The sequence below is a fragment of the Dasypus novemcinctus genome, chromosome 5 (genome assembly GCF_030445035.2).
Source record: "Dasypus novemcinctus isolate mDasNov1 chromosome 5, mDasNov1.1.hap2, whole genome shotgun sequence".
NCBI lineage: Eukaryota > Metazoa > Chordata > Mammalia > Cingulata > Dasypodidae > Dasypus > Dasypus novemcinctus.
In genome coordinates this window covers 13187890-13209594 of record NC_080677.1, presented here as the reverse complement: position 1 = coordinate 13209594, position 21705 = coordinate 13187890, and the positions used below count along the sequence as shown (strand labels likewise).

General features: G+C 38.6%; 1 long non-coding RNA gene across 3 annotated transcripts in view; it reads left to right on the top strand.

The window, feature by feature from the left end:
* The window catches only part of LOC105745042 (uncharacterized), a 60745-nt gene that overhangs the window by 18576 nt on the left and 20464 nt on the right, over window positions 1-21705 (top strand). For 2 of the 3 annotated variants that reach the window (XR_009185743.2, XR_001117912.4), the window contains exon 4: window positions 13936-14345. This is a non-coding gene — a long non-coding RNA (uncharacterized lncRNA). Of the gene's footprint in view, window positions 1-307; window positions 2942-13935; window positions 14346-21705 lie in introns of those variants that run through there. The other variant, XR_011648781.1, reaches the window with a different exon arrangement.

Sequence of the window (21705 nt, the reverse complement as noted above, 5' to 3'; positions counted from 1 at the left end):
GAAGGGCTCCAACTGGGGCAGGGTAGGGTCATTGCTGTGGGGTGTCAGTAATAGGTTCATCTGGGGTATACCTATAAGGCATATAAATGTCTTCATGTGTTCATGGGGCATTGCTATGATAGGTGAAGATTCAAACAATAACCAAAAGAATATCAAATTCCCACCCTGGAGAGCTCTGCCACATTCTCTAATGGGACAGCAAGAATCACCTGAGTACAGGGACAGTGATTAGTGAAGGATGGACCATTGATGGGCCCCTGATATTGATGAATGTACTTATGAGCCTTTATTTTTTATTATGTTCCAGGAGCTCAAATTAATCTTCAGTGAAACTACTTGTAATAGAAACTTAGCCTAGAATTACAGAGTCCCTAAGAGTTACCCTTCAGAGCCTCCTTGTTGCTCAAATGTGGCCTCTCTGTAGCTGAATTCAGCATATAAATACAGTACTCTTCCCCAGTGTGGGACATGACTCCTGGGCATGAGCCTCCCTGGCACTGAGGGATTATTACCAAGTACCAACTAGCAATGCAACTAGAAAAAGACATTGACCAAAAGGGGAAAAGAGTAAAGACAAATGAGTTTATATGGCTAAGAGAATTCAAAGTGAGTCAGGAGGTAATTCCAGAGATTACACTTATGCACATCTCAGCAGGAACTCATTGACAGCCACAGTAAATACTGCCTCAAATAGCAGGGCTCCTGTGGGCTCCAGAGACATACAGAAACTATAGGCATGGCAGACAGTTTAGGAGTTTGGGGCCCTGCCAATGGCTCTACTTGGGAATTTGTGCTCCCCAGTGTGACAGTTCAACTCAAATGTAGTTTCCCTACACATGGCTCTTCTACGTCTTCTATTTAAACCTATATTCAGTACTAGAGTTAATAGGTGTATGTCCTAGAGACATACAGGGCCAGCTAGGCCCTGAATCTCAAGAGATACAACATCTACTCTCCAATCCATTGGTCTCGCCCAGGACAACTAACAAGATGATGATGATGGACAATGACCATCCCAAGGAACAAAGAGAGTCTGCAACTGCAAGCAAGATAATTCCATCCATCTGCCCCTTGGGAACTAAGCCCCCTCTCAGTTAGAGGGAGTGGGCATCACCACACCAGAATCCTAAGGACTGGGGAATGAACAATGGACTAGGGTAGAAATACTGTTATTCTACTTATTGTGATTCTAGAAATGGAAAAACTTTTACCATTAATGTGAAGGCAGTGGCCATTGGAGGTTCTGAGGGGAAGGAGAAGGAAAAACAAGTGCAATACGGGGACATTTCAGGGACTTGAGAATTGTCCTGAATGACATTGCAATGATAGATACAGGCCATTAAATATTGTCATAACTTACAAAATTGTGCGGGAGAGTTGTAAACTACAATGTAAACTATAATCCACTCTTAGTGGCAATGATTCAAACTGTTAATTGTAACTGTACAACGTTAATAAAGGCTGTTGTTAATGTGGGAAAATGTGGGAGGTGTAGGGAGCAGGACATATGGGAATCCCCTATATTTTTTGTAACATTTATATAATCTAAGTATCTTTTTAAAAAATTAAGTATATATATAAAAGAGATACTAGAGTGGGGCATATTTTTTAAAGTAACATTTTGTGTGATCTATGTATCTTTTAAAAATAAATAAACTATTTAAAAAATAGAGATACAGTAATCTTGCCCTCTCTTTATAGGGGTAGCTCTTACATACATGAATAAGTTTTACTTCACATCTTTTGGTATTTAGGTGTTAGGTGTGTATATATTTACAAATTTTATATTTTCTTGATGTATTCTCTTGCTATTATGAAATGTCCCTCTTTGTCTCTAGTAATTTGTTATAAAAGTCTCCATTTTAAAATTTTATATATAGCTACTCCAATTATCTACAGGTTACTGTTTGAATGTTATATCTTTTTCCATCATTTTATTTCCAACCTATTTTTATCTATGAACTAAGGTAGGTGTCATGTAGACAGTACATAGTTGGATTTTACAATTTCGTCCAGTTTGTCAATCTCCAGCTTTGGAGTGTTTAGGCAATTCACATTTAATGTACTTATTGGCATGCCTAGATTTATATAGCCCGCATTGCTGGTTATTTTCTCTCTCCTCTCTTGTTTGTTCTGCTGTTCTTGACTTTTATTTGTGTAAGCTATTTTTTTTTTAGTGTACCATTTAAATTAATTTCTTTTAACTTCATTTAGTTATTCTTTCAGGATTCTAATGGAAAGTATGGAAGAAATCTTATGACACTCTACTTCAGATCAATGTTAACAATTCTAGAAATGTAAAAACTTTGCTTCAATGTACATTTCTTCCACCTTATCTTTATGCTATTGTCATATATATTGTTTATATACTATAAATGTACCATATGTTATAATTGCTAATGTATACACTGTCATATATTTTAAAGAAGACAAGAATCAAGAAAAAGTATACCTATAAACCTTTTATATTAACTTATCTGTAGCAGTTTGTTATGGTGATGAATTCCAAAAATAGATATGGATTAAATTTGTAATCAGGTCTGTACCTGGGCATGCTTAAGTTATGATTAGGTCTTTAACTGGGCCAGGGCATTAGGTCATTGAGTCCCCACCTCTTGGTGGCTGGGGACTCACAGATAAAAGGCATGGCAAAGGACAGAGTTGGAGGGTTTTTAATGTTGGAGTTTGATGCTAAAGCCTTAAGCTGGAGCCCTGGGAAGTAAGCTCACAGAGGAAAGAGAAGCAAGCCCCAGGAAGAGAGGAGCCCTGAACCCAGAGCGAAGACAGACCCTGGAAGGGAGGAACCCAGGAAAGTTGCAGACGTCAGCAGCCATCTTGCTCCAACAAGTGAAAATAGACTTTGGTGAGGGAAGTAACTCATGCTTTGTGGCCTCATATCTGTAAGCTCCTATCCCAAATAAATATCCTTTATAAAAACTAACCCATTTCTGGTATTTTGCATCACCACCCCTTTGGTGGCCTCGTATCTGTAAGCTCCTATCCCAAATAAATATCCTTTATAAAAACCAACCAATTTCTGGTATTTTGCATCAGCACCCTTTTGGCTGACTAATACAGAATTTGGTTCCGAGGAATGGGGAAGTGCTTTCACGATTACCAAAATGCTGGGACAGTTTTATGAATGGTTAAGGGGTATTTTTTGGAGTAATTGTGAGATGCTTGGAAGAAAAGCCTTACAGTGTTTTAAAGAGCCTGTTGGTAGGAATATGAATGCTAAAGAAACATTTTACGATGCCTTGGAAGTAAATGGTGAAACTATTATTGGAAACTGGAGGAAAGGGGATCCATGTTTTAAATTTGCAGAGAACTTAGCAAGATTAACTCCTGGTGTTTTATGGAAGAATTTGAAAATGGCAAGCCTAGACATTTAGCTTTAGAAATTTCCAGAGGAAACCCAGAGAATGTGGCCTGGCTTCTCCTTGCAGCTTCTAACAAAATGCTAGATGAGAGAGATATGCTGAGGACTGAACTGTTGGGCACAAAGAAAACAGAAACTGATTCTGGAAATTCCAAGCCTCTCGAAATCAAGCTCCCAGATGAAAATGCTCCATTGGAGAATTTAACTAAACTTGGAATTGGTAAATCAAGATTTAAGATGCAGTTATCTAGGAAAGACTTATGGAAAGTCTTAATGTCTGATGCCTTGGACCCCTGCTTCCTGCATGCTAAACCAACAAGGTTTTTGAGAGAGCTGTATGAACAAAACCAGTCAGCCTGGAATAAAAAGGACATGGAAAGGAGAGATTTAAGGAGAAACAGCTTTAAGAGGAAAACCATGGAAGCTGAGATTTGGAGTTAGGACATCACCTTGGACCAAGAGAGGAACCCCACCCATGTGTACAGAGAGGGTGACTTTGCCCCAGCAGCTGAAGAGGGTGGATGTTCCTGTCTGATGTTCTGGGAGAGTTTTGCTGCCCCAGGATATAGAGACAGTGGAGCACATTCCCCAAGAATTAGAGTGGTTAAGGTCAGCAACCCACTGATCTGAGAGGGGTAGACCTCTACTCCAAAGGTTAGGGAAAGCTAGATGATCAACTCATTCTGAGAGGGTTGAGCCTGTATGCCAAAAGTTAAGTGGAATGTTGTCTTCACATGACTGTGCTAGAGGGGCTAAGACTCTTAACCCAAAGATTGGGTAAGATGTGGCAATCACCCCAACACTCTTGGAGGGAAAGATCTGGAGTTTGGTCAACAACCAGATGCTTGATGAGGATGGAACCAAGAAAATGGCCATTGGGGAAGCAAGTGGAAAGGGTGTGTCCATATAAGGCCCCAAAGAGAAGAAACCATCTTCTTAAGAATGACTCTCAGACTTTGAAATTGAATGGAGGATGCCCTGCAGGTTTACTGAATTGTAGGGACACCATGACTTATGTTTCCCTCCCAATTTCTCATTATAATGAAAATATTTATCTTTTTCTGTCCATTTGTGTATTGGAAGCAAATAAATTGCCTTGCAATTTCAGAGGTCTACATCCTGGTGGGACTCTGCCCCAAGACACACTGTATTTCTTTAAATTGATTGTGATATGATTTAGTACTTGCATTGTTACTGATTTAAGGTTTTCTTAAAAAATATTATAATAATGTCTTTCTGGAATTCAGAGGGTAGAGTGTACAAGTTTGATATGGTTTTGAATTCCAAAAATAGATATTGGATTATATTTGTAATCTGATCTGTACATGGGTGTGATGAAGTCATGATTAAGGCTTTGATTGGACCACATCATTAGGGCACTGAGGGACTCAGAGATAAATGGCATGGCAAAGGACAGAGTTGAGTGTTTTTGATTTGGAATTTTGATGCTGAAGTCTTAAGCTGGAGGCCCGGGAAGTAAGCTCACAGAGGAAAGAGAAACAAGCCCAAGGAAGAGAGAACCCTGAACCCAGAAAGAAACAAGACCCTGGAAGGGAGGACCCCTGAACCCAGAGAGAAGCAATACCCTGGAAGGGAGGAACCCGGGGAGCCAGATGTTGGCTGCCATCTTGCCCCAACATGTAAAAATAGATTTTGGTGAGGGAAGTAAATTATGCCTTATGGCCTGGCATCTGTAAGCTCCTACTCCAAATAAAAACCCTTTATAAAAACCAACCAATTTCTGGTATTTTGCATCAGCTGACTAATACAGGTAGCACATATATCTTCTTGATGTTTTATCATCTTATCGATGAACAGGGAATATTTTCCACTTATTTAGAAATTTTTTTATTTCCTTCGAAAAGTCATTTGTTTATTTCTTAAGTTTATTTCTATGTATTTGCTGAAGTTGGCAGCCAACCATCTCCTCCTCCCCCATTTTTGGAAAATGGAGCTGCAATTCCAGCTACAGAATAGCACCTGGGGCGGCTCATGCAGCCAGAGTGGGATAATCACTGGCCTCCATGGCTTGGCCAGTGATTTACCAAAGAGGCTGGTGAAGATCCTTGCAGCTTCCTTCATGATGGAGGTGGTACTGTCGTGTAGGCTAGAGCTGAAATCTGATCTGAATGCAAAGAAGTCGGTCTCCACCAGCACTGTGATGTTCAGTCTGCCCCACTTCCCTCATGCCTGGCACAGAATTAAGATGGCAGCTGCCGGCCTCTTTCTGACTTGGACAGGTTCAAACTTTTGCTGTTCTCAGAATTATACTTTAGCCCACTGAATTTACTCATCAGTAGCTGAAGTTGGTGACCAACCATCTCTTCCCCCGCCCCCTCTCTGGCTCCCATTTTGGGGATGTGGAGCTTTTGAGTCCAGCTGAACAGCTCCTGAGGCAGTTTGTGGCTCCAGTGGAAGATAGGAACCAGCCTCCGTGGTGTGGAGCACTCTACTCACAAATCTTCTCAGCAGTCTCCTCCCATTCCTTCAAGTATGTTGCAGGATGCTCTTCTGGACTCCTGGAGTACCCAAACAGGTGCTTCAGCTAGCCCCAGAGAGCTCTGGGTGTTTAGTAACTGCCCTGTAGCAGGAGCTGACTCTAGGAGGTCCTTGCTCTGCCGCCATCTTGCTGGTTGTCCTCTCTCCTTTTGTTTTTAGTTTGTTTGTTAGACTGGGCCATGCTTCCGCTTTCTTAGTATAGCTTGAAACTTTTTTTTTTTTTTTTTTTTTGGTGTTCGGCCATCTCTTTATCATGATGAGCTTATTTGTTGGTTAGCTCCTCTTTATACTCTATAGAGTTTTATTTTGTTGTCTTTTGTGTGTATGGTAATGTACCTTTTTGATACTTGGTTCCTCTTTTTCTACTTCCTTACAATTGTCTGTGTTCCCTTGAAAAAAATATTAGAAGCAGAAAAAGGAAAAAGATAAGAGAAAAAGAATAATAGTAATAAAATTTTTAAAAAGATTTATTTATTTATTTATTTCTCTCCCTTCCCCCCCCACCCCACCCCAGTTGTCTGTTCTCTGTGTCTATTTGCTGCGTCTTCTTTGTCCGCTTCTGTTGTTGTCAGTGGCATGGGAATCTGTGTTTCTTTTTGTTGCATCATTTTGTTGTGTCAGCTCTCCATGTGTGTGGCACCATTCCTGGGCAGGCTGCACTTTCTTTCACGCTGGGCGGCTCTCCTTACAGGGCACGCTCCTTGCATGTGGGGCTCCGCTACGCAGGGGACACCCCTGTGTGGCACGGCACTCCTTGCGCACATCAGGACTGCGCATGGGCCAGCTCCACATGGGTCATAAAGAAGTGGAATGGAAGGAAAACAGAAAATAGAAGAAAGGAAAATGAAGGAAGGAAAAGAAATAAAGTAGGTAGAAAAAATAAGTAAAAGAAAGGAAACAAAGAAAGAGGAAAGACAACAAGAAAAAAAAAAAAAAAACCAAAAAACCTAGGAAAAACAGCCTTCCCTACTAAGCCCCTGAGGAACTTCTCAGATTGCTGGTGCTCATCAATCAATCACCCTTCAGCATGCCCTCTACAGGTGATGTAGCACGTTTTAGTGAGTAAGGAAAAGAAAACGGAACTGATATAAGGTACAAATTAGTAAAACTAACAGATTTAAAAAACCAAAAACAAAAATCAATCTGTCTATATGTTCCCAGTCATAAGGTACCAGCTGGGTGCCTGATAACCTGGTGGATCACTTTATGGATTACTTCTCTAAGGAGATTGAGAAACCAAACCAGGGACCTCATATATGCAAGTCAGGAATTACTCCACTGAGCTACACCAGCTCCACAGCTTTAACAGTCTTCTGAGAGGTTATCTGTCTTCCTGACTCTGTTCCCTTGGGTAAGTTAGGCTATTAACAGTTTGCCAAGCCAGGCTGTTTAGGTACCTGTCTCTGCCCCCTATAAACCTTAGTTCCTCTCTCTCATTCAGATTGATTGGGTCTGATAAGCCTGTGCCTGATCAGATATCCCTTCCCTCTCTGCACAACAGTCTCAGTGTCTGTCAGGATCCCTGCCAAGATTCCAAGGGGTCTTGGCTGGCCAAACTCACCAAAAAGAAGCCACTCTCCACCATCTGCCAGACCCGTCTTCCTCCCAGGGAACAATCCGTCCTACTCAGTTGATTGCAGTTGCAGTGAGTCAGGAGCTTTAACAAGTCTATTTGCCTAGAGGATGGGGTATATGTGCCATTTCCAGCTACCGGGGCAAGTAACTCATGGTTTTCTTTTGCTTTAACTGTCTAGTTACCTCATGGATGATGTGTAGCACTTTTCTCTTCTATATATATCCACAGCAGCTCCCTCAGGTAGATTTTTGCCCTTTCTCTGTTCTTTTTTATGAAAGAGTTGGACTCTGCCAACTTACTTCAATGCTATTTTCCCAAAGTCCCCACATACATCATTGTATGTATGTGCTTTTATTTGTATGGATTAAATGACTAGAATGACAAATGTTGGGTCAAAGGATATACATATATTTATATCCAGAATATATAAATATCTATTAGAAGTTGATGAAAGAGGGATACCAAGACAGAGCAGCAACCAGCAGTCAATGAAAGAATTTTCAGTGAGGTTGGAATGATTGATAATGTCAAATGAGAAGTCCAGGAAAAGTTTCACTCTTTCCTAATTCTTTCTGCCTAGACACTTTCATGATATTTTTCTTTGTCCTTAGAGTTCTGTAAGTTTACTAGGATATGCCAAGGCATGTGCCTTTCCTAATCAATTCAGCCTAAAACCTGGCTAATTCTTTTAAAAATTCCAACTCACGTTTTTTTTTTTTTCTGTCCTGTAAAACTTTCTTCTATTGTTAGTACACACTTTTTCTCTTTCTGCTGCTCCCGCTATTCACAGGTCAGAGTTTTAGGATCTGTCCTCCATGATACTTACCTTATCCACTTGCTTCCATATCTTTACCTTTGCTGTTTGCTTCAAGATATTCCTTCCCTTTGCTTTTCTAGGATGCTAATTCAGGTCTCCAGAGGAATCTTCCTTCCTTTCAAAATCTACTGAATTGCATTTAGTTAGAAAATTTTGATTTTTAGCTCCAGAAATGCTTTTTGTGCTACATTTAAACTTCCTTAAATACTCTAGTCCTTATTATTATTCAAAATGTATTGTGTCACCTCCAAATGCTCTGTGTCTTCTCCCTTATCGTCTTCAATCTGGACCAAGGTTCCTTACAGGGGCTGTTAGCTTCCTTTACTGGCTCACTGGATCTTGTGTACACTGAAGTGGATAGTCTCAGAGGTATTAGAAGACCAAGCACTGTCATCCTGTTTAGATCCAAAAAGCAGAGGCTTTCTATCCTTTGATGAGGCACCTGTATAATGCTTCCCTTTCCAACTTCAGAAGTCACCTCACTTTTTCAATGTCTCTTGGCCTTCCCAGGGCCGGGGAGATCAGGGAGACCCAGAAATAATTAGTTCAACCTTCCCCCAAGGGATTTCCTGAGACCACAAAGGTCCCCTTGCACCCAGATCTCAACTAAAGTCCTGTGGCTCAGGAGAAGAGCAGAGAGACTAGTATGGGAAAGAAAAATTATTTTCACTGGGAGTGGCTCCCCAGAGTCCAGCATGAACTCTGAGATATAACATGACTTTGAATGAAAGTTCAAGCAGTGGGCAGGCTGAGGAAACCCCAGAGTTTTCTGGTGATAAAAGTCATTCTCCTTCTTGATTAGTGGTATTTTAGTAACCCAAGAGAAAATTGGAGTCAATGAAAACTGACAGAAAAGGGGATTGAGAATGTACAGACACACAAAACAAATGCTTGGAAACAAAAAATGCCTTTTAAAGTAAATTTCAGAATGTGACAACCTGGCTCAATTGCACTGAGCTAGTCAAGCACAGTAGTGTTTGCTGTAGCTAACTGCTATATCAGACAAATACACAAATGTCAGGGGCTGAATGTCATAGTTATTTACTTTGCACTTAGATAAAATCCAAATGGAGGTGGGGCATGGTCCACATAGTCATTCAGGGTCCAAGGCTGACAGCATCTGCCATCTCCAACAGTTGAAGCTCAGAGTCATTCATGGAGTCAATGGCCAGTCATCATATGTGAGAAATGATCAAGGATCTTGTGTGGGAGGTTTTCATGGGATAGTCCTGGAGATGATCCTCTTTAATCCCAGTTCCACTCTATTGGCTAGAATTCAGTTACATGGCTTTAACTAACTAGAATATAGTCTGGTTCTTTGTCCAGCAAGAATAAGAATCAAGTTTGATAAATAACTGGCACATTTTCCCAGAAAGCTATGCCCATGTAGTCACTTTGAATATAACCCACCAGGATTCCTGATCCCAAATGTTATTTATTCCTTAGACAGTTAAAATTAATGTCTAATTACTCACATTTGGGTTATTAACAGAAACATGTTTTACAAGTTTCTGCATGATTTTCAACTTCACAGGAAGTCTTCCATTCATCAAGAAATATCATCATGAGATTTTTACACATTAAATGTTTTTAGCAATTAGGATATTATTTATGAGGCTTAATAAATGTTTAATATCATACAACCAGCCTCCAGATGTACTGAATCACAATAAAAAGAAGGAAAATTAAGTCAAATGAAGCAGTAATCAGAAAAGACAAATTCTCCAATAAAATGAAGGCTCCTCCTAGTCTTAATGTGTCAGACTGGGATGTAAGGCTTACGTCATGGCCAGCAGATCAGCAGCTTTGCAATCTTCTGACCCAGGATGCATGAAAGACAGCATTTCAGGGCCCTTTTATGGTAGATAACCCAATGTGTCCACATCTAAAGACTGCATTCCATTGAGGTACCCAACAAATCACCCTTTTCAATGCAATATGATGGGTTATTCACATCCACATCTCTTAAATCTAGGATATGCATTTAGACTTTATATTTATGCTATGTATGAAATTTGCTAACTTTCCCTCATCTCTACAACTACCATCTTCATTCAAGTAACCATAATCGCATCCCTCTCCTGGACCTTGCACTGGCCTGCTGACCAGTGCCAGGCATTCATTCTGGCCCTTCCACTCCATTGTCACTCCTGATAATATCTCTGCTCTTAGAGAGCAAATAAACCAAACATGACCTACGTGTGCCTGAATGGCTCCTTCTGACACCTAAGTCTCATATTCTTCCATATACACCACCCCCTATGCACTTCAGCCCACTGGCCTCAACCTATCCCTTACATACACCACATGCTGGTATACCCTTTCTTGGACCATTCCTTCCTCACTCTGCCTTCTTACCTTTCTCTGAACCTCATTTTCCAGAAGATCCTTCCAAGTACCCTTTAATAAGGTATGCTCCCACCATATGCTCTCATTTCTCAGTGCATATCTCCTCTACAGCATACATCAATCATATTTCAATTATTATTGGATTAACATCTACCATCCCATAAAGCGTGAGCCCCATGAAACCAATGTATCCCCACTGCCAGGCAGGTTCCTGGAATGAAATGTGTAATTAGTAAATATGCACTGAATAAATATAATGGAAATATAAATACATAGGAATAGTTCTTTATATTTTACAAAGTGCCTCTGTACACACACTGCCATTTAATCTTCCCAACCTCACTTTCACTATTTTTTTGGCTTTTATAAAGGGTATTTATTTGGGGTAGGAGCTTACATATACCAGACCATGAAGCATAAATTACTTCCCTCACCAAACTCTATTTGTATGTGATGGAGCAAGATGGGTGCCAATGTTTGTAAGGGTTCAGGCTTCCTGGGTTCCCCTTTCACGAGTTTTGCTTCTCTCCAGGCTCAGGGCTCCTCTCTTCCCAGGGTCTGCTTCTTTCTGGGCTCAGGTTTCCTCTCTTCCTGGGGCTTGCTTCTCTTTCCTCTGTGTGCTTACTTCCTGGGACTCCAGCTTAAGACTTCAGCATTGAACTACAACATCAAAACTCCAATATCAAAAATCCTTCATCCTCACTTTGAAGTCAGTACTAACCATTTTACAGATAAGAAAACAATAGCAAAAATTTACAAGCCATACTAAGAAACAGGAAGACACAGTCCATTCTAAAGAACTAAAAAGCAGGAGGACACTCAGAATGTGGAACAACTAATCCATGACTTTAAAGCATATTCCTTAGCTACATTAGTAAAAACACCCAGGACCAGGAAACAAGGTTCTGATCAAAACCTAACAGGACAACAGACCTCACTCTCAATTTGAGCCAAAATGGAAGGGACCTTATTCTGTGGTTCTGATCACTCCTGCATCAGGTAAAGTTAAAGAAGCTACTAGCTGGGTGCACTTATCCTGAGTGACACCAGCTGTCCAAGGAAGTGCCAGGTCACCAATAGCACCTGATGGATCATATAAGTGCCAATCATTAGGTGGCCTGAAATACCTCTTCAAGAAACAAAGCTAAGTAGTGTCTCTGTCAAAGCAAGCTGTTCCCTCTCATTCTAGCCTAAACACCTATTGCTAGGGGGAGGGCAAGCCAGGCACTCCTTAAGAAATCTTGTCGGTTTTCATTTCCAATAGTTTCTTCCTATACAATAACTAAAAGGGAAATGCCTCTTCTCATCCTCCTCTTAGCTGTTTCAGGCATAACCACCATCATGGAAACCTGGGATTGACAATTTATACCAAACCCTGTTATCCATTACAATCACTCCCTAGAGCTAACTAACAGCATAGAGAACCAGCCATGCCTTAGAAGCTCTAAAACAGCTGACTCTCTTGCTGCTGTGGTGCTGTAAATTCCAGGGCACTTAACATGCTAATTGCAGCACAGGGAGGAACGTGTCTTTTCCTTAAGGAAGAATGTCATCTCTATGTAAAGCACTCTGAAATAGTCCTAAATAGCATGCACAACCTCCAAATTAAAGCCCACCAACTTTGGAAAAATGCAGACTTTAGAGGCACCTGGCCTTTGCTACTTGTGTGGCCCAGTATCCTTTTAGTGCAACCATACGTTCTCAAAATTCTAATTAAGTTTATTTCTTCCAGAATCAACATCTTGTTAGCCATATGGGGATTTCATCCAGCTTCACCGAGGATGCCAGATTCATCTTCCTCTAACCATGATAGAATAGCAAGAGGGTTTTACACCTTGTCAGGTAGGGCCTACTGCCCCTATCCAGCAGGAAGTAATTACAGAACAATGACCATGAACCTTCAGCACCCCTTTAAGAATAATGATGTAAACCCTCTGAGGGGGCAAATGAAGAGGCTAGTAAATTAGGCACTCTATAAACAGATCTGGAACCTGGCAGGAAACCCTCATGGCCACAGACACCCCACAATATGGCTGCTGGAAGAAGCTGTAAGAACCTCCATTTGGAAAGAATAAAGGAGAAGTTCTGGATAGTGTCCAGGGGCCTTGTCATTGGGCCAACCTGAGGGATTGAGGGGTGGGGTAATCAAGCAAAACAGCAAACAACTGGGGTTCTTCCTCCTACATTATCAAAAAGACAGAATAATTAATGGTTTTAAGGGCAAGCAAAAAAACCCAAACCAGCCTTGTTCTTGCCCTTTTTCTCCCTGCCTGGATTAGCACACAAGTAAACCTGGGGGTTTGTAATCTGTAATAGGAAATTATGGTCTGAAAATCAGCCCTCTTTATCTCTTTTCAGCCCCTTCCTATCTGGGATCCATAATCTGTTATTTTTTCCCGTTTCTCTTCTCTCCACTCCTTTATAAATTACTGGCCTAAAAAAAAAAAAAAAAGACTGCTGAGAAAGTAAAAAAGGCAGCCGACTCAATGGGAGAAAATATTTGGAAATCACATATCCAATAAGGGTTTAATATCCATGTTATAAAAGAGATCATACAACTCAATGATAAAAAGATAAGCAACCCAATTAAGAAATGGGCAAAAGACTTGAACAGCCATTTCTCTTAAGAAGAAATACAAATAGTCAAAAAGCACATGAGAAAAAGTTCAACATAACTAGCTATTAAGGAAATGCAGACTAAAACTACAAGATATCATTCACATCTATAGAATGGCCAATATTAAAAAAAAACATTGTAGTTCACACCGTCCCCCAGTCCATCCAATGGGTTATGGAAGGATATATAATGTCCTGCATCTGTCCCTGCAATTTCATCCAGGACAATGCCAAGTCGCGAAAATTCCCCACATCACACCTCTTCCTCTGTCTCCCTGCCCTCAGCAACTCCTGGGGCCACCATCTCCATATCAGTGATACAATTTCTCCCATTACTAGAGTCACAATAGTTCTATAGTAGAATACCAGCAAGTCCACTCCAAACCATATTATATTCCTCCATCCTGTGGACCCTGGGATGGCGATGTCCATTCCACCTCTAAATCGAGAGAGGGCTAAAATCCGGCATGGCTGATGGATGCGATTCTCCTGCTTGCAGTTATAGATACTCTTAGTTCTCTGGTGTCCATATGATGTGGCAGTGCTCCAGGTGTATTCATCAAATGCAATGAATGTGCCTTACTGATGAAAGGGAGGTTGATGTGGGAGACTTGCGGTGGGGTGGGGAGTAAGGTATATGGGAACCTCTTATGTTTTCTAAACTAACGTTTTGTGTGATCTATTTATCTTTTTAAAAAGAGACAATAAAAAAACAACAACCAGGAAACAACAAGTGCTGGAGAGGGTGTGGAAAAACAGAAACAGTCCTTCACTGTTGTTGTGAATGTCGAATGGTGCAGCCTCTGTGGAAGACAGTTTGGCACTACCCCACGAAGTTGGATATAGAACCTGCCATATGATCCAGCAATCCTGTTACTAGGAATATGTTCAGAAGAACTGGAAGCAAGGACATGAACTGACATTGGGACACTGATGCTCATAGCAGCAGTATTCACAATTGTTATAATATGGAACCAGCCCAAGGGTCCATCAACCAATGAATGGATAATCACAACGTGGTATATACATACATGGAATACTATTCAGTTGTAAGAAGAAATGAAATTGGAATGCATATGATAGCATGGATGTACCTTGAAGACATTATGGTGAGTGAAATAATTCAGACACAAAAGGACAAATATTGGTATCACTAATATGAACCAAATATGAGTAAACTCACTGAGATAAACTCTAGAGTATAGGATACTAAGGGATAGAATATAGGTTGAGAATAGGACCTGATGCTTGACATACATAGAATTTTTAATAAGGTTAATTGTAAAAGTATAGAAATGAATACAGTTGATAACACATTATAGTGAGTATAGCTAACATAACTGGTTTAGAAATGTGATTGTGGCTGAAAGGGGTAGTCTGTGGACATAAATGTCAATTGAAAGGAAGCTCGAGAATTATCTAGAGAATGTATAACAGCGATTTTTGGTGGTAGGTGAAGATTGTTCTTAATAGTATGAATATAAGAATGTTCCTCTTATACAAAGCATTAAGAATATGCTAACACATGGGAAAATTATAACTGTTGTAGCTTATGGATGATAGTTAACAGTAATATTGTAACATTTTTGCAGCAAAGGCAAACAAGATATTTCATCAATTTTATGGGATTGTTCCTTTTGAAATAATGAAAACATTGTAAAATTGACTGAAGTAAATGACAGCACAACTCTGTTATGAAAATAAGAGCTACCAACTGCAGACTTTGAATGGATTGTTCAAAGCATGGTACTGTATAACACAGGGAATCCAGTGGTGGAAGGACTTTGTGTAACAGAACAAATATGAGAGCATTTTCTCACAAACTATAACAAATCTGTATCACTAATACAGGGAATTAATAATTGGTGGGTTGGAAGAAAAAGAAACCAAATGTAAGATATGGGCTATAGTTAGTAGTAATATTTTGACAGTGTGCTTTCATAGGTTGTAACAAATGTTTCACAACAATGCAGGGTGTTGGTGGTGGGGTCACGGTTGGAATTCCCATATGAAGATATGCGTGTTTGTTTTGTTACTTCACAACTTTTACTGTACACTAATTGTTTATGTATGTGCATGTATGTATATTAATACAAGTTTATAAAGTCAAGTCCAAGACAAGATGGCTTCACTGTTGAAAATTATAAAATTTTAAAGAAAAGTTCGTACCAATTCTTCTAGAAATATTTCAAAAATAGAAGATAATTTTTCCTAAGTCTATGAGTACAGCCTTGTGCTCTTACAAAAGCCAGACAAAAGAACTGAAGTTATGGATAATTATCCCTCATGAATATACCTGCCAAAATTCTCAACAAAATACAAGCATACCAAATCCAGCAGAATTTTAAACGGAGTACTCATCATAACCAATTGAGATATAACTTAAGAATGGAAGATATGTGTCCACATATAGAAATAAATGACTGTAAACCTGCACATTAATAAGTTGAGCAAAATAAAATAATCTAATCTGATGTAGAAAAAAGCATTTGATAAAAACACATCTCAAGAGAGAAACAGTCAACAAACTAGGAATGGAAGGAAAATTCTTCAGTCTGATTAAGGGATTTATGAAAAATCTACAGGTAGCATCATAAACAATGGGGAAGAGCCTGAAAGCTTTTTTTCTAAGAATAGGAATAAGAAAAGGATGCTCATTGTCACTTCTGGTAATCATGATTGCACTGGATATTCTTATCAGAGAAATTTGATTATAAAGAGAAATAAAAGACATGTATCCAAAGGAATGTATAAATTCAATGCAATACCAATCAAAATTTTAACATCCTTGTTGCAGAAATGAAAAAGTCAATCACCAAATTTATGTGGAAGGAGTAGGGGGCCCAAAGAGCTAAAGCCATCTTTAAAAAGAATGAAATTGGAGGACTCATACCTCTGATCTTTTAAAACCATAGTAATCAAAACTGCCTGACAGAGCAGATGTTGTTCAAGTGGTTGAGCACCTACTTCCCACATGGGAGGTCCCAGGTTCAGTCCCTGGTGCCTTCTAAAAAACAAAAACAAACAACAAGCAAAACAAATGAAAAAAACGAACTCAGGGGAGCTCATGTGGCTCAGTGGTTGAGTGCTGGTTTCCTACATATGAGGTCCCAGGTTCAATCCCCAGCCCTGGTACCTAAAAAAAATAAAAGAAAATTAAAGAAAAGAAAATAAGAGCATGGTACTGGCATAAGAACAGACATATAGACCAATGTAATCAAACTGAAAACTCAGAAACCAACCCTCACATTTACGGTCAACTGATTTTGACAAGTGGGCAAATAACCACTCAATTGGGAAGGAATCAAGGTGGGAAATCTGGGTCTCTATTTGCAATAAAAGGAAAGGAGAACTCCTGCATCACATGTTGTATAAAAATTAACTGAAAGGGAATTAAAGACCTAAATATAAAAGCCAGAACCATCAAACTCCTAGAAGAAAGCACTGGGAGGTATCTTCAGAATCTTGTGTTAGGCAATCGTTTCTCAGACTTTAGACCCAAAGCACAAAGCAACAAAGGAAAAAATAGATAAATGGGACTTCATCAATATTAACACCTTTTGAGCCTCAAAGGATTTTTAAAAAATCAATTTTATTGAAATATATTCATAAAGCATATAATCCACCCAAAGTGGATAATCAATGTTGCTATAATCATAGGTTGTGCATTCGTCACTTCAATCAATATTAGAGCATTTTCATTATTCTAATAATAATAAAAAATCAACAAAAAACTCTACCCCTTAATAATTACCTCTCAATCTCTACCTTCCCCTGCTGTACATAATAGCATTTATCAACAGATGAATGGATAAATAAAATATGATATATATATATACAAATATATATAATGGAATTTTTTTCCTAATACACACAACTACATGGATGATCCCTGAAGACATCATATTGAATGAAATAGCCAGACACAAAAGGACAAACTTTGTATGATCTCACTGATTTGAAACCATTAGAATAAGCAAAGTCAGAATATAAATAGGTTACCAAGGGACAGGGTGGGGAAAAGGAATGGGAAGTTCAAGCTTAAATTGTACAGGGTTCCTATTCGGAATGGTGGAAATATTTTAGTAACAGATGGTGGTGATTATAACACAACATTGAAATGTATATCTGAATGTGATTACAGGGAGAGTTAGATTATACATATGATAGAATAAAACATTAATCCATGGAAAGACACTATACAAACAATGAAACCTAAGTTAAACCATGGATTATCATTAATAGTACAATTATAAAAATGTGCTATCATCAATTGTAAAAATAATTCCACACCACTGCAAAGCATTAATAATAGAGTGGTATATTGAATCTTGTATTTTATGCATGATTGTTTTATAAATGCACATCTTCTCTAATAAAGAAGAAAAAGGTATGCAAATTGGAATGGAGGAAGTAAAAGAATCTCTATTCTGAGATTACATGACCTTAAAGAATCAACGCACATACATATGCACATACTCTCATGAACATACACACCCCTTAATTTTAGAGCTAATAAATGAATGCAGTAATTTTGCAGGGTACAACATTAACATGCATAAATCAGTTGCATTTCTACATATCAATTATGAAGGAGCCAAAAAGAAAATTTTTTTAAATTAATTTACAGCAACATAAAAAAGAATAAAATTCCTAGGAATAAGTTTAACCAAGTTATGCAAAACTTTTATATTGATATCTATACAAAGCCCTGAAAGAAATTAAAGAGGACTTGAATGGAAATACATTTAATGGACTGGCATATTTAAGACGGTTAACGTGGCAATACTCCCAAATGATTTAGAGATACATTGCAATACCTATCAAAATCCCAGAGGCCATTTTTGTTTGTTTGTTTTTTCTTCTTTCTTATTTATTGCCATTTTTAAAAAAGAAATATAAAAACTGACTCTTAAAATCATATGGAATTAGGAGACGCTGAATAGTTAAAATGAAATTGTAAAAAAAAAAAAAAAGTTAGAGAATAACCAATTCTCTATTTTAAAGCATACTACAAAAACTACAGTAATAAAAATAGTGTGATACTGGCATAAATGTAAGCATGTAGACCAATGAAATAAAATTTATACTCCAGAAATAAACACATGTACTTATGGCCCACTTACTTTCAACATGGCACCAAGATCTTTCACTCAGGAAAGAATGGTGACTTCACCACTAAACTGACAAGAAAACTGGAAATGCACATGCAAAGCATGAAGTTTGATCTTTAATCTTACAGTATTTACAAACAAGTCATTTAGAGAACTAAATGTGGTGGCAAACTATAACACTCTTACAAGAAAATATAGAGGTAAACCTTCATGACTCTGGATTTGGCAATTGATGCTTAGATATGACATTAAAAGCACTAGAAACAAAAGAAGAAAGAGATAAACTGGACTTCATAAAATTTAAAATACTGTTCATCAAAGGGCCTTCTCAAGAAAATGGAAATGCAACCGATAGAATGGAGAAAATATTCCCACACCATATATCTGAAAAGAACCCAATATTCAGGCTACCTAGAAAAAATCTCTTACAAATTAATAAAAATTGAAATAACCTAATTAAAAATTGGCAAAGGATTGGTATATAAAGTTCTTCAAGGAATATATGCAAACGACCAAAAAGCACATGGAAAGATGTTTAACATCCTCAGTAAATAGGGATATACAAAGTAAAAAGCACAATGAAAAACTACTTCACACCCACTAGGATGTAATAATTTTTTAAGACCTAAAATGACTACTGATGAAGATGTAGAGAAATGGTAACAGTCATACACTCCTGGCTGGAATGTACAATGGTGCTCTGGAAAATATTTGAGCAATACTTCTAGAAGTTTTACACAGAATTAACAGATGATCCAGTATAATTAGGTATGCTGATCTGGATCTTAGATATTTCCTTTATTTTTTTTTTTCATTTATAAATGACTTTTTTGCCCTTAACTATTAATTCCCTTCTATGCCTTTTCTCAAATGATGTTTTATTATATCTTTAAAATTCTTAAAGTAGATGCTTACATCATTTAATTATTTATATTTATTACTATACTTATTTCCCACAATATAAGCCCATGTATTTATTCTGGGAATATTTAACTTTCTGTATGGCAATTTTATATAATGTATTTGACTATTACTATTTTATAATGAAATTTTTAAATTTGTGCCAAGGTGTTTTAGAAGTTTCTTGCCTTAATTTTCAGGTCATAGATAATATTTTTATGTTGACAATTTTTTCTGATTTTATTTCCTTTTAAATAGAGAATGTTGGTTACCATTTCAAATTTTTGAGGTTTACTTCTGTCCTATTGTATGAATAATTTGTATGCTAGCTCCATGAGCTCTTTAATTCAGGATGGGCTATTTGTATATATACATTTGGTGAATAGTTATGAAATTCATTCTACTTTTGAGAAACAATTGGAAATTTTTATTATAAAACAAGTAAGCGATATAAACATTAAAGATATTAAATAAGTTAAGTTGGACCAAAATGGAGTCCCTCATGCAAATTCTCATGTCAGCAAACCAAAGCTGATCTAAGTTCCTGTGTCTTGTAAGTGCACCTCCTCTGAGAACCTAAAAAACCTGAGAACAACCAATCATAACTTGCTAGCTCCTTTCTATTTTTGTAGATTAATTCCCCTAAGTCAAGGCTAATTCAATAAGGAAAGCTTGGGAAACGGACTTGGCCCAGTGGTTAGGGCGTCCGTCTACTACATGGGAGGTCCGCGGTTCAAACCCCAGGCCTCCTTGACCCATGTGGAGCTGGCCCATGCGCGGTGCTGATGCGCGCAGGGAGTGCCCTGCCACGCAGGGGTGTCCCCCGCGTAGGGGAGCCCCACGCGCAAGGAGTGCACCCCATAAGGAGAGCAGCCCAGCGCGAAGGAAAGTGCAGCCTGCCCAGGAATGGCACTGCCCACACTTCTCGTGCTGCTGACGACAACAGAAGCGGGCAAAGAAACAAGACGCAGCAAAAAGACACAGAAAACAGACAACCGGGGGAGGGGAGGGGAATTAAATAAATAAATAAATAAATCTTTAAAAAAAAAAAAATAAGGAAAGCTTTCCTTACCAATCAATAAGATTACTTTCTATAAGACTACCTTGTTCTGTCTATATAAGCCTTGCTTTGAGTGGGATGTCACTTAATTCATGAGTCAATAAAGGTGTGAGATCCAAAAAATTAATTTCCAGGGAGTCTTTGTTTCAAGATTTTGGTGAAGGTCACTGCCAAGGACTCTGGATATAAAACAGAAAAAAGCGTCTGTTGAGTCCTTTGAATTCTGTCCTCCCTACCATCTCCAAGATTCATGGGTGAGTCCCTCTCAGATCTGACCTCCATGCAATTTGTTTTTGAGCTCTCTGAGCTCACTAGATCACACAGTCCAATGGTTACTGGATACATTTTATTGGTGAGAAAACTCAAATTTAGAACCAAAATCCCTAGCCTTATGAAGTCCACAGTTTCATTTTTGCTACTGCTGGTTTATCTGCTCCACAAAGAAGGTAAGAAGGGAATTTATCAAGATAGGATCCTCACACTCTTAAAATTTTGATTCTCCACCACCTGGCACTGTAGGTGTGTTCAAAAACTATGGGATGGGAAGTTGTGCCTGTCTTAAAAAATAGCAAAATTTCACCAAAGACAACCTAGAATTTCAGTGTTCATTGTGGGAAACATTCCAAATAGAAAAAATTATTATTCTCAGAAATATGCTCCAGGAAGGGAGCTCCCAAACCAGATGAATGCATGCCTATTTTAATTTGTTCTCAGAGTATATTAAGAAATTGCAATTTTTAAAATTTTTATTAAAAAAATTTTTTTTAAGATATTTAGATTACATAAATGCTATATTAAAAATGTATGAGTTCAGTGCCTTTGTCAGTGGGCCCTATTTTGGAATTTGTTTCCTGAGTGTGATAGAGTTGGAGTCAGATGGGACCTTTCTACACATCTATCTTCTGTCACTTTTACTGAACCTATGGTTGGTGGTGGGTTGGTATATACTCAGGAGACTTGAATCTCTGGTCTGGCAATGTGCCAGCTGGGTCCTGAGCCTCAGCAGAATTGGAACTCCTATTCTCTGGTTCATTGTTCTTACCCAGGTCAGCTAACAGGGAGGTGAAGATGGTCAACCACCACACCAGGGAACCGAGACAGTCTACAACTGTACGCAGGAGAACTGCATCCATCAACCATGTGGGATTAAGCCCCCTCTGGATATAGAGGTTGAGAGGATGTCACCATCCCAGAGTCAACAGGATGGAGGAATAAAATATGGATTAGAGTGAACTTACTGGTATTCTACTAAACAATTATTGTGACTAGTAATGGAAGAAATTGTAGCATTGATGTGGAGAAAGTGGTCACAGTAGTTGCTGAGGGCAGGGAGAGGGAAGAAAAGATGTGATGTGGTAGCATTTTCAAGACTTGGAGTTGTGCTAAATGATACTG